This window comes from Salarias fasciatus, chromosome 4 (assembly GCF_902148845.1).
Source record: "Salarias fasciatus chromosome 4, fSalaFa1.1, whole genome shotgun sequence".
NCBI classification, from domain to species: domain Eukaryota; kingdom Metazoa; phylum Chordata; class Actinopteri; order Blenniiformes; family Blenniidae; genus Salarias; species Salarias fasciatus.
Window position 1 is genome coordinate 45,115 of NC_043748.1, and position 16,830 is coordinate 61,944.

Below are 16,830 nucleotides of genomic sequence, written 5' to 3' on the forward strand. Positions count from 1 at the left end.
CTTCTGATCACTCGGCTCTATCGGTCGTTCATGCAGATTATTATGGGGTGCAGGAAGTTCAGGTCACCACGGCAACAGTGTCAAGGGGCGGATATTCAGAGGAACAGCTGCTTTTCTTCGTTCTGGGTCTCTGAACAGTACTGATGGTCATGTGATCTGTGTGTGCAGGTGAGGAGGAGGAGCTGGGCCCGCCCCCCTCGGTGGACGAGGCTGCGGACGCTCTGATGACCCGACTGGGCTTCCTGCTGGGGGACAAGGTCGTCGGCGGGGAGGCGGGGTCACCGTACCACGGCCAGGATGACGGACAGGTGATCGCTGTCGGAATCGTCCTTAGTGGTGCCGACGTCTGTCGATCAAGTCGGAGAAGATGATTTGTTTTTAATCGCATATTTAAACTGTGTTCATCTTGTTCAGTCACTTAAATATTCCAGTGTTCAACACTAGATGTCGCTCTCTTCAGAAATCGCTTCATGAAGATTCCATTTTGTAAAGAAAACCGATTTTTTAAAAATTTGTATGTGAAAATTCCAAATAATAGAATTAGATCTATAACAGTTTGCTGTGTATGACGTCGTCGATGCGCTGCAGAAGTGTTTTTTTGTGCCCACTGACTCGTGACACCACCTTGTGGTACGAAGTGGAACTGCAGCGCATCCTGAACTGAAGGTAGTTTTCACTGCAGAGCGTTGAGCTGTGCTGTGTCTCCCGCAGAGGATGTCCCCGTCCTCCAGCCTGGCCAGCAGCAACACGTCCCCCTGCTCCACGCTGCCCCCCGCTGGAGGGGAGGCCAACAACAACAACAACGGCAGCAAGCGCGCCTCCTCCAACCACGCCTCGGTGGCCTCGCCCACGTCCACGCTGGAGAGCAGGGACAGCGGGATCATAGGTGGGTCGTCTTCAGCAGACGTGAGATTAACGCGGGGAGGCTTCACACTGCTAACCCCCCCCTCCACCCCCCCTCCATCCCCCCCCACAGCCACTCTCACCAGCTACTCTGCCGACTCGGCGGCGGAGCGGGACGACGCCTCGAAGTACCCTGGGACTGTTACCACGGCAGCAGCCTCAACCTGTGGGCTCCTGGGGGCCGGCCCGTGGTGGCCTCCACCTCCTCGTCCTCCATGGTGGCCGCCGGCAGCGGGACCGACGCCTCCCTGTACGGCCCCGAGGACAACATGGCCGCCTCCACCTACAGCCTCAACAAGCTCCACCCAGACCGGGGCCCCGCCTCCGCACGCTCCTCGGGCTCCACCCACTCCATCCCGCTCTACCTCATGCCCCGGCCGAATTCAGTGGCTGGTAAGAGTGTGTGTGTCTGTATCGATGAGCCAACTGTTAGCTTTAGCATTAGCCACACCCGTCTCCGTAAATCTGATCAGCTCAGAGCTCAGGTCCCGCATTAGCATTAGCATGTAACTCATGTGATAGCAGTCGTAAGCGTTAGCTTCCCTCATGGTCTCCAGTGCTCTGCTGTTGACGGTTCACACTGTCGGCTCCAGAGGATCCGTGAGACGAGTCCCTGCGTCCACGTGTCGTCCTGCTTCCTCTCCTCCGCTCGCGGTGGCAGAGGAAGGAAGTGACATGTGGTTCCTCTCAGAGCGCAGCCGCTCGCCGTCCGGCGGAGCGACAGGGGGGGACGGACGCTCATGGCGGGACGGGACTCTCGCTAGGTTTCCGACTCGTTTGCTTGTTTGTGGAGGAACTCCAGAGAAAACGGCGTCGCTGTTCTTCAGTGAGGCGGCCGAGCAGGAAGACGGCGCCGCGTTCAGAGGCTTCCTGCTCGTTAACGGTGTGGAGATTCAACAAGATCCTGGAGACATTCCTCACAGATGTGGAACATCCCGTTGTCTCGGAGCAACAATGCTAATGCGGACGCAGCATCTCCGCCGTGTGACTGTCTGATCCGCTCTTTACAGCGAGGCGTTGTGGGACGGCTGTTCCTGAAACAGTGGTACTGTGACCCGTGTAGTTCAGTCTCCATTCACCTAAAATACTTCCTTTAAACTATATAACTTTTTATCCAGCTGATGTTTCTTTTTAAGGGGTTTTAATAGTTTTATCTGTTTTAGCTAATTTTGCTATTTTTACTTAATTCATCAAGATTCAGACTGGCAGAATGAAGAGAGTTGTTCTGAACGACAGTCCGCCGCGCAAACAGAATGAAAACACAGTAAAATCGGTGTTTCCATATCATTTAGTGGAAGCTCCATTTAGCCGCTGCAGACCGCTAAACGGACACATGAACTGACATGTTGAATAAAGTCAACACTGTGAAGTTCTCAATACGGATATTATCGTACGGGTTCAGACAACTTTTACATCGATTCCCTTTGTTTCCAGGATTCGTGTTGAGCTAATAGTCACTGCATGAAGCTTCACCTTTACCCAATCGGTAGAAAAGTGTACAGAACCTTTACTGGTGAGCAAGAACATTAACCAAACACTGTTAGCTTAGCATACAAGCTAATGTAGCTAAATAATAAAAAATAAAACAACTGAAGAGTTTGTTTCAATCGTTCCAGTGAGTCTGGAAACAGAGGAAACTCGATCCCCATCTGTTGGAGGAATAAAGTCTTTCACTGTGTTGTTCTCTCATGTTCTGATAAAACCACAGTTGCTCAAATCATTCCCGTCCGTCCAGATCGAAGCACATGTTGGTCTTTTGGATTTCCGTTTTCATGCCGTTTCTGGTTGAAGCAGACTCTCTGGCTCACCTGGTTCCTCCGTCCTCCTGCAGCCACCAGCTCCGCCCACCTGGAGGACCTGGCCTACCTGGACGAGCAGCAGCGTCACGTCCCGTCCAGGACGTCGCTCAGGATGCCCAGGCAGAACTCCGGAAGTCGCGGCCAAGCAGGAGCACAGAGGTGAATACGCGCCGCTAGAGGCCCCCGCACGACCCCCCCGACGGCCCCGCGGTGACCGCCGTCCCTTCTCCCGCAGTCCGCTTCACGCCGTCGCTCAACCTGAAGCCCCTCCTCTTCGAGATTCCCGGACTGTCGTCCGATTGGCTGTTCACCGGCAGGGAGTGGCTCTTCCAGGAGGTGGACGCCTGCCTGCGCGCCGACGACCCGGCGACCACGCGGGGCGTGGTCATCGTCGGCAACATGGGCTTCGGCAAGTCGGCCATCATCGCCCGTCTGGTGGCGCTCAGTTGTCATGGAAACCGCATGTGGCCAACCAACGCCAGCGTACCCAAACGTAAGCAAGAGAGCGGCTGGATAGAGGTGTTGAAGCGCTAAAAGCTAAAGCTAAAATCTAAAAGGTCTTTACGCTCCTTCGTTACTCGTTCCAGATGTAGAGCCCGTCACTTTCTCCCATGATTCCCTGGGAAGAGGAGGCGAGGAAGGCGGAGGAGGAGGAGGGAGCTGTCCTGGAACTCCGGAGATGAGGAGGAGACAGGAGGAGGCGCTGAGGAGGCTCGCGGGACAGGTAGCTAATAAAGACGCTAAGCTAAAACGCTAGCAATAAGTGAAATTATCCAGATCTTTTTGTAATGCTAAGCTAAGCAGCTAACTGAAATGTTTCAGGAGTCATTCAGTGCTAAGATAATTATGCCCAGGTTTTCTTGTGCAATGCTAAGCTAACCAGCTAGCAATTAGCTAAATGCTAACCCCTTCGACTTGGGTGTGGGGCTTGCAGGTGGTCTCCTATCACTTCTGTCAGGCCGATAACTGTCACACCTGCCTGGTTCCCGAGTTTGTGCACAACATGGCGGCGATGCTGAGCACCGCCCCCCAGCTGGCGGTCTACCGGGAGCTGCTGCATCGCTCCCCGCAGCTGCAGAGCGTGCTCAGCCTGCGCTCCTGCATCCAGGACCCGAGCGCCGCCCTGCACAGGGGGATCCTGGAACCGCTGGACATCCTCCACAGAGGTACCGCCCCGCCGCGCCGTTGGCGTCTCCCGTCACCGCCGGCCCGCCGTCATCCCGCTCGTCCTGTCTCGATCCAGAGAGGAAGCTGCATGTGGAGGGGGCGGGGCTTATTGTGCTGATCGACGGCTGAACGAGGCGGAGTTCCACCGGCCGGATTACGGAGACACCCTGACTTCGTTCCTGTCCAAAAACATCCAGAAGTTTCCGTCGTGGTTGAAGGTCATCACCACGGTCCGGACGGGTCAGCAGGTACGAGAGCCAGACCGACCAATCAGCACTGTCCTCAGTCCTGTACTTCTGGTCGAGATGATTCAAAACACAGAGTGTCGCCGGGACATCCGCCCTGAACTGGTTCTGTCATCCATCAGGAGATCACTCGCTCCCTGCCGTTCCACCGCATCTCTCTGGACAGGATGGAGGAGAACGGCGCCATCGACCAGGACCTGCAGGTAGACCTCGGCTCGCCCGACGCCGGCCGTTTGCTCCGCCACGTCTGAACTCCGCCCGGGTTTTCCTCAGGGCTACCTGATGCAGCGGATCCACAGCAGCGCCGAGATCCAGAGCAACGTGTCGCTCGGCAACGGTCGCCTGGACAACGCGGCGCTGGCCAAGCTGGTGGGCCACCTGAAGAGCCTGAGCCGCGGCTCGTACCTGTACCTGAAGCTGACCCTGGACCTGATCCAGGGAGGCTCTCTGGTGCTGAAGAGCTCCAGCTTCAAGGTGAGCGGCGGCGGCGGCGTCCCGACGCCTCGCAGGTGAGCGCAGCGGTCCGACTCTGAGCATTGTGGGTCCGCAGGTGGTTCCCGTCAGTCTGGCCGAGGTCTACCTGCTGCAGCTCAACATGCGCGTTCCCCACCCAGTCGTCCTTCCAGAGAGTCCTGCCCCTGCTGAACGTTAGCGTGGCGTCGCTGCAACCCGCTCACCGACCAGCAGGTAGCCGCCGCCGCCGCCCGTTAGTCTGCATGAATCCCGGAGGACGCCCCCGCTGACCCTGCCATTCCTCTGCCGCCGCAGCTGTTCGAGGCGGTGAACGCCGGCGCGCTGACCGGCGGGAGCGTGCAGTGGGGGGAGTTCGTGCAGCGGCTGGAACAGCTGTCCCCCTTCCTGCTGCGGCGCAGCGACGGCAGCAGGATGCTGAGCCACGCCTCCTTCAGGGAGTGGCTGGTCTGGAGGGAGGAGGGCCAGGACGACCGCTTCCTCTGCGACCCGCGGTACGGCCAGGGTGGAGGCGTGTAGTTAGCGTCTACAGTCTGTCTTAGTCTAAAGTCACCACGAATCAGAACCACAAAACAGAACGACCGCGATGAAGCAGTTAAACACTTAGAAACAAAATGTTTTTCTTCAAGTTACCAAACAGTCCACCGCAGTAAAGTTTGTAGCATGATGCTAGCTGCTAGCTGTGTGTGTCCACAGGAGCGGACACACCCTGCTGGCCTTCTGGCTGTGCCGGCAGGACGGGAAGCTGAACCGACAGCAGACGCTGGAGCTCGGACATCACATCCTCAAGGCTCACATCTACAAAGTCAGCACGCTTTAATCACTCACATCAAAAACACGTTTTTTAACGATTGTTGCTCAGCGACACGTTTCTCAGAAGCTAACCTGCTAGCAGATACAAACTCAAGTCTGTTATCTCAGCTAAAGCTGATGTAGTTTATGCCCTTTTAGCTACGTGCTAGCTAATGTGTCCTTTCTCCTCCTCCAGGGTCTGAGCAAGAAGCTCGGGTTTCCTCCTCAGTCCTGCAGGGCTGTGGCTGTCCTACAGCACAGAGGATCTGAGCCCCGTTCTGTCGTCGCTACGCAACCTTTACACTCCCAATATCAAGGTAACGCAACCTTTACGCATTATCAACAGGAATTTAGCAAACTTGCTTTTATTGACCTTAAAGTTTAGGACTTTTTTAAATTAGTTTTAATTTGTTTAAATGTTTAGCTCATTAACTCAGTTTGAGCTGTTTCTGGTAGTTTTAGGTAAACTTTCTGAATTTCTCAAAATAATTAAAGCTAGCTTTGTTCATGCTAGCTTACTTATAAGTTAACAAACACATGGCAAATTTTAATCTAGTTAGTACACACCACACACACACACACACACTGTACCTGTGCTGTGAACCTGTGCAGGTGAGCAGACTGCTGATCGTGGCCGGAGCGGACGTGGACCATTGCAGCGACGTGCTCAACAGCGCCCCCTTACTTGTGTTCACGCTCACCTGGGGCACGCCGACGCCGTGGCGCTGCTGCTGGACCACGGAGCTCAGGTCTCACACACACACACACACACACACACACACACACACACACTCTCTCTCGGTGGTGTACCTGGACCTGACCCCTGACCCCTGACCCCTCGGCTGTGTCCTCCAGGTGGACATACAGTCACGTGACGGTCTCACAGCGTTGGGATTCGCCGCCCGCCGCCGGACACCTGGACATCGTCAGCATGCTGAGTCGGCACGGAGCCAAGGTAAACAGTCCACACACACACACACACACACACACACACACACACTTTATCCTCACGCTGTCAGTCAGGTGTAATGCAGAACAGGAAAACCTTGGATTTCTGAGACAGAAATCAGAATTCAGAAAAAAAAAAAAAGTTAAAGTTCCTGTCCTGACAAAACATCGCAGCTCATCACAACAGCTTGATGCTAAATGCTAACGTCTTCCTTCGTCTCTCTGTGGTCCGTGCGCTCAGGCGGGTCACGTGGACGCCCAGGGCTGCTGCGTGCTCGTGCACGCCGCCCAGCGCGGCCACCTGGAGGTGCTGCGCTTCCTGCTGCGGCGCGCCGACTGGAGCTGCACTTCCTGCTGCGGCCAGCGGGGGGCGAGCAGGAGCCAGGCCGTGCAGCAGGCGCTGATCGCCGCGGCGAGCATGGGGCACACAGAGGTCCGACACACACACACACACACACCACACACACACCACACACCACACACACACACCACACACACACACACACACACACACACTAGCACATCTGCAGGTGGAGGTGTGTCTCATGGTGTGTGTGTGTGTGTGTGTGTGTGTGTGTGTGTGTGTGTGTGTGTGTGTGTGTGTGTGTGTGTGTGTGTGTGTGTGTAGATGGTGTCGTACTTGCTGGATCTGCCGGAGGAAGACGAGGATGACGAGGAGAGACCTGAGATCAACATATATGACAGCCTGTGGGGGGAAACAGGTACCACACACACACACACACACACACACACACACACACACACACGACTTCTACTAAATCCAAGCATCGTCTTGATTTCCTGAGACTTAAATCAAGCTTTACATTTAATTTAAATTTATAACTGAATGAATCATGAAACTGTTTCATTATTTTAATTGTTTTTGTCGTTTCATCAGTTTTATTTACAGTTTTAGTGATTTTAACTTTTAGCAGATTTAACAGATGTAAGTGTTTTGGCAGTTTTAGAAGGTTTGCTGTTTTGTCTGATTTTAACCTCCTTTGAGAACTTTACATTGTTTTAAACTTTTGCTAATTTTTTAAGAATTAAGTTATTTTATTATTTTAGTCATTATAAGGAGGGCTGTCATTATCACAGGTTGGTGAATTGACTCATGATGAATTCTATTTTTTTTAGTGCTGTCAATTTTAATCGCGATTAATCCATTGAGGTCTGCCAATTGGGTCAAAGAAAAGAACTAGAGGATAATAGTGTTTTTTCCTGACATCGGGACTGATTTATGAGGATTAGATTCTTCATTGCAATTAATCTCAACTTTAAAAAAGTTAATTGTTGACAGTTCTCCATGAATTATTTCACGATTAATTGCGATCAATGCGATTAAATTGCGATCAATGCGATTAAAACTGGCAGCACTAATTTTTTTTAAATTCTAATATAAATCCATTCCAGATAGAGACATGTTATCCTGAGAGGTTTTTCACTCAAACTTAGGGCTGGGCGATATGGCAAAAAAAATGATCACGATTTTTTCTTCATATCATTCGATCTCGATTAAAATCACAATATATTATATTGTTTTTTAAACCAGTTTTAAAGCATCTGCACTGAAAACTAGAACTATAGAATAGTTTAACATTTTATTAAGAAACCAAGCAAATAGCAATGCAATTAAATAATATAAACATAGAAAAATATAACAACAATCGCACTGAACAGTGCAGTAAATGGAAAAAAAAATCTAGCACCAAGATAATAAAATCCTGCGATGCACCGTTTTTACCGTAAAAGAGAAGAACTGACGATCGTTAGTTAAAGTGTGACAGTTTCCAGCCCTGAGGATTTTTGTTGCTATAAAAGATTAAAAAACTAAAGAAACCCTCTGGGGATAATGAAGGTGCTTTAGAATGTAAACATTATTTTCAAGTTCTGATGCTAAATATGCTGCTGCCATCATTAATGCTTGCACCAAATGTACAAAATTTAAATAATCTAGATTGGACAGATTAGACTTAAAATGTAACAGTACAAAACTACAATAATACAAAAAAAAATAGACAAAAGTAATTGTTTTTCTCCTCTTAGAATGTGCTCGTACGGTGCAGTGGCCTGAAAAGACGACACTGGAGTCAATATTCGACGTGCAGTCAATATTCGTGTTAAGATAATATTCTGGTTTCTGAAACATTTGGAGTAACCCCAGGAGATCCTCAGTCAGACCGCGGCCACAGGCGACGCCATGACTGCATTTGCACTTCCTGCCACTAGGTGTGCTGTTTGCATGTTCAAACCTTGTTTTACACAGACACCACAGAGGAAGAACGGCGCTGCAAGCCGCTGCAGCCTCTCTCTGCATGTTGATAGAAGAAGAGTTTTAGCGGCAAGAAGTGGTGATATGTTCAATGATGCGATGCACCGTCATTTTCAGTAAAGAGAAGAACTGAACGATCAGTTAGTTAAACTGTATCACCAGTAGTTCCTGGACTCAAAAGACCAGATTCCTTGCGGATCGGTGTGCTAGCAGCGGTGAGCTAGCAGCAGTGAGCTAGCAGTGGTTGCGGCGTGGAGCAGCCTTTCCTGTCAGCAGCATCACTTCAGAGGATAACGCTGAGGCATGGCTGACTTCCTCTGCTTCGCTGCCCTCGGCTCCACGTTCATCTCTGTTTACTTCTCATACAACTTACAGGCGGGAGTTGAGCAGGAAAAAGTCGACTGTGATTGGCTGTGTTATGCACATTTCTACCATGTCTGATCGAGTAAATGTGCTCTCAGCTGATCACCGTGATCGACTGGAAATTAATCGCGATCACCAATCACGATCATAATCGCCCAGGCCGACTCAAACTATTCAAAATGTAAACGTGCGTGGTCCAGCTGAGAGGGCAGTAGCTCGGGTGTCCCGGATGTGCCTGATTGTCAGTCCTGACCCGCCCTCTGGCTTCGCCTCAGCGCTGACGGCGGCGGCCGGGCGCGGCAGGATGTCGGTGTGCAGGCTGCTGCTGGACCAGGGCGCCGCAGTGCACCAGGGCAACAGGCAGGGGGCGGCGCCGCTCTTCAGCGCGGTCAAACGGGGCCACTGGCAGGTGGGAGGACTCTCTCTCTCACACACACACACACACACACACTCTGAGCCCTGCCACCTCCTTACACGCCGCCTCTCCTCCAGGTGGTGGAGCTGCTGCTGAATCACGGCGTGGAGGTGAACGGCGTGGACCAGCAGGGCCGCAGCGGCCTCATGATGGCGGCGTCGGAGGGCCACGGCAGCACGGCGCAGCTGCTGCTGGATCACGGTGACCGCCGCTCGTCCGCCTCTCCCGTGCTGTTAAAGGCGTTTTCTTGACGTGGCGTCGGCGTCGTTCCCCGCAGGAGCGTCTCTGGAGCAGACGGACCGGGAGGGGCTGACGGCGCTCAGCTGGGCTGCCTCAAGGGCCAGCTGCCGCTGGTCCGGCTGCTGGTGGAGCGGGGCGCCGACACCACGCACGCCGACCGCAGCGGGCGCACGCCGCTGGACCTGGCGGCTTTCTGCGGCGACCCGAAGTGGTGCGGGAAACTCAACCGGATCTCAATACCAGCGGTGACCACTAGGTGTCTCTGTTTGACCACACGTCATTGGATTTAATGTTCCGTCTGTCTCCGTCCTGCAGGTGCAGCACCTGGTGGAGCACGGCGCCTCGGTGGAGCACGTGGACTGCAGCGGCATGCGGCCGCTGGACCGAGCCGTGGGCTGCAGGAACACGTCGGCCGTCATCCCTGCTAAAGAAGGGGGCTCAGATCGGTACGCCGCCGGTGGGGTGTGTGTGTGTGTGTGTGTGTGTGTGTGTGTGTGTGTGTGTGTGTGTGTGGTGTGTGTGTGTGTGTGTGTGTGTGTGTGTGTGTGTGTGTGTGTGTGGTGTGTGTGTGTGTGTGAGGAGTGGGGTTGCAAAATTCTGGGAATTTTCCAAGTTGGAAACTTTCCATGGGAAGTAATGGGAATAAATTTAAAATTTACAAAATTGAAGGTTGGCCCTTAAAGGTCAACTCCGGTTTTTGACACCTGGACCTTATTTCTAGGTGTGTGCATGCTCTTACACTCACTCAGACAAACATGGTGCAGCTCGGAGTCCTTCAGAAGTTATTTAGATCCAACCGATTTAGCGGGGGCCACGGCAAGGGAGCTTCAGCGCGGGACATAATCGCTGCAAAATCACTCATTTCAGCTATTTCTTCATCCATCGCCAGTGTTATCATAAAGTCAGCTCGTCTACCGTCTTCAGGTGGGTCAGCTGACAGTTTTCGCTAACTTAGCCACAATTAGCTCGGATGGGAACGTTGCAGCTCCTCTCCCAGCAGAGAGGCACTCTGAGTCGGCCTGGCTGTCACGGCCCATCAGAGCAGAGCAGAGCAGAGCATAGCTTTGAGCATCCAACCCCCGCCTGGCACAGCGCCCAGCGCCGCCGCTGTTTCGGACAGTTCCCCCGACCCAGCGGCCTAGCTTTCAGGCCCGGCTCCGCAGCCAGGCGACCGGACACACGCGCGGCCGCCTCTGGCCGTCTGACCGTCTTCAGGTGGGTCAGCTGACCCACCTGAAGACAGTAGACGAGCTGACTTTATGCAGCCTCCCGGCGAGTCAGACGCCCGGGCGCCGTGACAGCCAGCCCGACTCAGAGTGCCTCTCTGCTGGAGAGAGGAGAGCTGCAACGTTCCCATCCGAGCTAATTGTGGCTAAGTTAGCGAAAACTGTCAGCTGACCCACCTGAAGACGGTAGGCGAGCTGACTTTATGATAACACTGGCGATGGATGAAGAAATATAGACGAAATGAGTGATTTTGCAGAGATGATGTCCCACGCTGAAGCTCCCCTGCCGTGGCCCCCACTAAATCGGTTGGATCTAAATAACTTCTGAAGGACTCCGAGCTGCACCATGTTTGTCTGAGTGAGTGTAAGAGCATGCACACACCTAGAAATAAGGTCCAGGTGTCAAAAAACCGGAGTTGACCTTTAACAGGGAACTTAAATGTAGATGGGGGGAAGATATTGTAACATAGTCTTGGGTAAAACAACCAGATTGAATGCAAGTACACTTCTCCATCACATCACAGCACACTGCTTATTGCAGGGCTATCGAGGCCACGCCCCCTACATGCACTGTGCATTCCTCCATCACTGCACAGCTGATTCTTGAAGCCTGGATTCCACACTTTTGAGCTCAAAGCGCAAGACTATTGAAGCCACAAATTTGAGCCCGTGCACTATCTACAGTCAAGGGGTAATACATTTAACAAACCCTGTTAACTCGCAAATATTAAATAAAAATGTATTAATACAGTTGCAGTTTTCATTTCATTGACCATTTAAGAGGCTAGCTGATTATGGTGGCAGCTACCTCAAATCTGATGCTGTTTCTTCTGCAGATTGGGTGGGGGGGGGGTGGGGGGGGGGGGAGTATTTACTCAACATTCCTGTTTTGGTTGTTTATTAAAATTCATACAAGAATAAAAACCAGTTCTACTGAAATGAATCTGTTGAAATGTCATGTTTCTGTATTATTTTGCATAGATGTCTGCTTATGCTTGGATATGATACAGTTTGTTTAAATTACCCACAATCCCCAGTTAATTCCAATAAATTCCCATAATTCCCATGTAAAGTTTCTAATTTGGAATATTTCCAGAATTCCCCGGCTTAACTTCAAATGGAAAGTTTCTGGAAATTTACCGGAAATTTTCCGCCCCTTTGCAACCCTAGTGAGGAGTGTTTCGCAGATGTGTGTGGTGTGTGTGTGTTCAGGACCGGCGACCTGGGCCATGGCCACCTCCAAGCCCGACATCCTCATGGTCCTGCTCAGCAAGCTGGTCCAGGAAGGAGACAAGCTGTACAAGGTTAGAGACCCGCCTCCCCGCAGACCCTGACCGCTGCCCCTCCCCCCGCCCACCCGTCGCTCTGTGCTCCTGCAGCAGGGGAAGGTGATGGAGGCGGCGCTGTCCTACCAGTCGGCGCTGCAGAAGTTCCCCGGAGACGAGCTGAAGACGTTCAAGCAGCTGCGCGTCTGCGTCCTGCTCAACCTGTCGCGCTGCCGCCGCAAGATGAACGTGAGTCCGGCAGCCGCCACCAGAGGGCGGCAGAGGCCACTCCCCCTCTCTCTCTCTCTCTCTCTCTCCACCTGCTACACCTCTCTCTGTCCTCTCAGGACTTCAGCCTGGCGGAGGAGTTCGCCACCAAAGCTCTGGAGCTGAAAGCCAAATCGTACGAAGCTTTTTACGCCCGAGCTCGAGCCAAACGCAGCCGCAGGTGAGGAGAGTCGTCCTCACACACTTTAGAGGCAGGCGCTCATGAGAAAGATTTAAACCTTCAGTTTGTAAGTTCTAATTTAAAGCAAAATGCATCTCAGTATGTGTCGGACCAGCTCGGTTGACGTGTTTCAGATTCCAGAGGAACGAGCAGCTCACTGCTTCTCACCGCAGGTCGGTTTCCACAGGAAGAAAACTGAAGTTCAAACGGCTTTACTTCTCCTGCCAGACGTTCACCTGCAGGTTTAGTTGATGGAGAAATGATGAAAAAACTGTTAAAAGAGCTCAGAGTAAGCAGAAACGGCGAAGAAGAAATTACAATGTGAAACGTTGACCTGCTGGAACGACTAAAATGGCGAAAATATAAATCAAACTAGTAAAAGAGACAAAGGTTTCAAATGAAAAACAAAGTGAACAAAATGTCTGAAGAGGAACAAAGAGCAAGAAAGAGTTTGTCGAACAGCTGAAATTAAAACGTAAAACACTAAAACTGTTAGAAAGTCAAGTCACTTCAGGTAAAACAGATCAAACTTGAAATAAAAGATCAAACTGCTAAATGTGTAAAATGCTAAAAGAAGCTAATTGGACTAAAACATGAAGTAAGAATGTTGAATTGAAGGATGTTTTTCAGCAGTTTATTTGGAAAATGGTTCAAACTGAAAGCGTGGGAGTCGTGGAGTAAAGAGGAGCGTCTGGCGGTTCAGGGGTTCGAGTCGCTGTGAATTCTGGGAGTCCGTCTGGTTTCAGGGGGACCGGGTCCCCTCCGGGGGTCTGGAGTCGTGACGTTGTGTCCGTCTCTGCGTTCAGGCAGTTCCACACCGCGCTGGAGGACCTGATGGAGGCCAGCCGCCTCTGCCCGTCCAACCGCGAGATCCAGCGCCTGCTGTCCCGGGTCCGGGAGGAGTGCCGGCAGCAGCAGGACGGCGCCCCCTGCAGGGACTCGGGTACCTGCCGGTGCCGGACCGCGAGGGGCTGACGGAGGAGGAGGAGGAGCAGGAGGCGGAGGAGGACTCCCTGCGCCCTCCTCCGCCACCCCGCTGCCGGTCTGGGGGTCCGTCGCCCGCCTCGCTGTCCCCGACCCACCTGTACCAGCAGCACCTCCCCGGCCCCGCCCACTCCGCCCCCCTGTCGCCGCCCCCGCCCCAGCACCGAGCCGGCTCCAGGTCTGAGGCCCCTCAGAGGCCCTTCCCGGTGCAGACCCAGTGGCTCCAGCCCGCCGTGGTCCAGGTGGTGCGGAGCGGCCAGCCCTCCGGCGTGGTTCTGGGAGGCTCCGCCTACTCCCCGTTCGCCCACCTGCCCCAGGAGCTGGCCGAGCTGGGGGAGGGCTTCTGCCCGGGCCGCCAGGTCCAGGCCGCGGCGCCGTACGAGCCGGAGGACCAGGACCAGGACTTGATCTGCCAGGTGAGACCTCCGCCTTCGTACGGCCGCGGGGCGGCGGCGGCGGGGGCGGAGCGCGGCGCCGTGAACCGCTTCGCGCCGACTCGTCAGTTCAGCCGGAACCAGTCCAAAGCGGCCCACTACCCCATGGAGGTCACCGAGGCGGCCCTGGGCCCGCCCGACCGGTTCCCGCCGTCACACGAGTACCAGTACCACCAGCAGGGCGGCCTGCGCCGGCCCGTCAGCGCCACCCGTCCTCCGCCGCCCCTCCCGAGGCCCCTCATCCACTCCCAGAGCGTCAGCGTTCGATTCCCCTCCGTGGCGGCGGCGGCCAGCCGGTGGCGCCCAGCTTCAGGAGCTCCGCCTCCGCCCAGCACATGGACCCGCCCTCCGAGCTGGGGGCCGTCCCCGGTTACCACGACGACCTCTTCCTCCTCTCCTCCCCGCCGTCGGACGCGTGCATGGCGGGGGGCGGGACTTACCCCGGGGAGGCGGCGCGCGCGCCAGGAACACGCCCTTCATGGGCGTGATGGACCGGACGGCGCGGCCGTACCAGCAGTACCCGGCTCCGCCCGGTCCGCCGTCCGGCCTCAGCCCCTCCCGGTCCTGGGCCGTGTCCTCGGTGGACACCGTCCTCACCTCGCCCAGCAAGAGCCCCTCGGCGCAGGGCGTCTTCGCCCCGTCCTCCATCGCCTACCACAACCGCAGCAACAACAACGCCCACAACGGCCACCATCTCCACGACAGCCGGCCGGACCCGTACGAGGCCGCGCCGGCCGCCGGCCCGCTGAAGGTCGCCGGTCAGAGTCCGTCCTACCTGGACGTCAAGGTGGCCCGGACGCTGCCGGTGACGCACAGCCGCTCCGAGCGCCCGGGGCCCGCCTCGCCCGTCAAGCCAAAACGGCCCTTCGTGGAGTCCAACGTGTAGAACCGGCGCGACTCACCCGAGGACGCCCGGTCCGACGTTCACCGACCGGCGCACTGAAACCGACTCTCAACCTGCAGAAGAAGAACTTCGAATCAAGACTCGGAACATGTTAGGTTCTGAGAATCGCCTCAGAAAGCTTTTGGAAAGTAGCACAAGAAGGATTCCGTTTCTCTCCGGTTGCGTTTGTCTGGCTTTGAGACGGACGTCACGGCCCGGAACGTGACCGGTCCGACCCTGTTCCCGACCCCAAGCCATAGTTTGAGAAACCAGCAGGATGAAACACTGACTCCTATGTGTACAAAACGATATTTATCTTTTTTAAGTTATGTCTGTATGAAACTGTTCCCGTCCTTTATTTTGGAAACATTCAAAGCTCAGTTTCTTTATTTTATTGTTTTTTGCTCTGTTAAAAAAAAAAGAAAAAACCTGAAAAGGGGCGTTGATCCCTTCTGGATGTCCTGTCGAGATGCCTTGTCAAAGTTGATTTTTTTTTTTTTTTTTTTTTTTCACTATTAAGTTTTTTTGTATTTCGCAGTCCAAATCTAGCTAATTTATGCAAACCGCCCTCAAAACCCCCACAACTCTTCTAACAGGGCTCTTCGCGGAATCTTTTAGCTCGCTGCTGGTTTGGATCCATCGTCGGTGTTTTAGTAAAAATGCTAATTGACTGTTAGCCAACCTCCTTCATTTAGCATCAACATCAGTCGTCACCTTCCAACAGTCGATGCATTTAAGCACGACACTTTCTCGTGGTTTGTTTTGAGCGGACAGACGTAGCGACACATTCTCCAAAAGCACAAGTTTTTAGAAACTTCCACCAGTTTGAAAAAAAAAAAAACATTGGCAGGAAATGATCCAGTTTGAAATGTAAGGCAGCGTTGGCGTTTGTCTGCTTGACTCAAGTCAACCAAGAAAACATTTTAGTGTAAGAATAAAATTTGCTGGAGTTCTGTTTTTAAGGAAGTACCACGTAGATCCATTATCCTGTGGTGCTGTCACATCCATTGATCGACATGTTTCCATCGTTAAGAGTTCCGAGTTCACGTTCTTTATCTGACATGATGCCAGCAGAGCGCAGTGATGCTAGCGGGGTTTTTTTCCACAGCGGACTAAACTTTGCTTTCTGAATTGTACTTTCTGCACACGGAGGCCTGTTTTTCTACGTTCCTTTTTCCCGGTGACTCGTTGGTCACTTTCAGTTTCTGCTGCTCAGGAGTTCCAGGCGAAGCCCGCAGGAGACGGAGAGTTGCATCTGTTTGGACATTGAACATTGATTTGAAGCGATAGGAAGCGTTGCATCATGGGAAGAGGTCGTCTCGGTGTATCTGTGTGTCTCCTGGATCCAGGTGAAAGACACGAAGCCTGCCAGTCCATTGTACTTTGAGTTGTTTTTGGGGATTCGGTCCCTCGGCGGGGTTTCGGGGTCGGTCGTCGGGCTTTTCCACTCTGTGTAACATAAGTTATTTAATTCCAGGAAGAAAGTCATTGTTGAACATTGAGAAGAAAGACGAATGTGTTCGGAAGCAGCTCAGAACGTTGGAAAGAGGAATAAAGCTGAATCAAAACGTCTTTTCTTCTCTGTGGTTCATTATTGATTTTTGGGATGACACCAAGTCCAGAATCTAGAAAACTAGATGATTCCATATTCAGAACTCTAGAAAACCAGGTGACAGCCAATCTGAAATCTAGCAAACCACACGACACCAAGACCGGAATCTAGAAAACCAGAAGACGTCCGGTCCAGAATCTGGAAAAAAAAAAACAGATTACACGAAATCCAGAACTCTAGAAAACCAGATGACACCCAATCCAGAATATAGAAAACCACGACACCAAATCCAGAACTCTAGAAAACCAGGTGACACCAAGTCTGCATCTCCAGAAAACCAGATTACAACAAATCCAGACTCTCGGAAACCAGATGACACCAAGTCCACATCTGTAGAGAACCAGATGACACCAAGTCTGGAAT

At 53.0% G+C, this 16,830-nt stretch overlaps 1 pseudogene; it reads left to right on the forward strand.

Moving 5' to 3' along the window:
- LOC115387644 (protein TANC2-like) overlaps positions 1-16,418 on the forward strand; it is a 33,453-nt pseudogene extending 17,035 nt beyond the window's left edge.
- Positions 16,419-16,830: the final 412 nt, after the last annotated feature.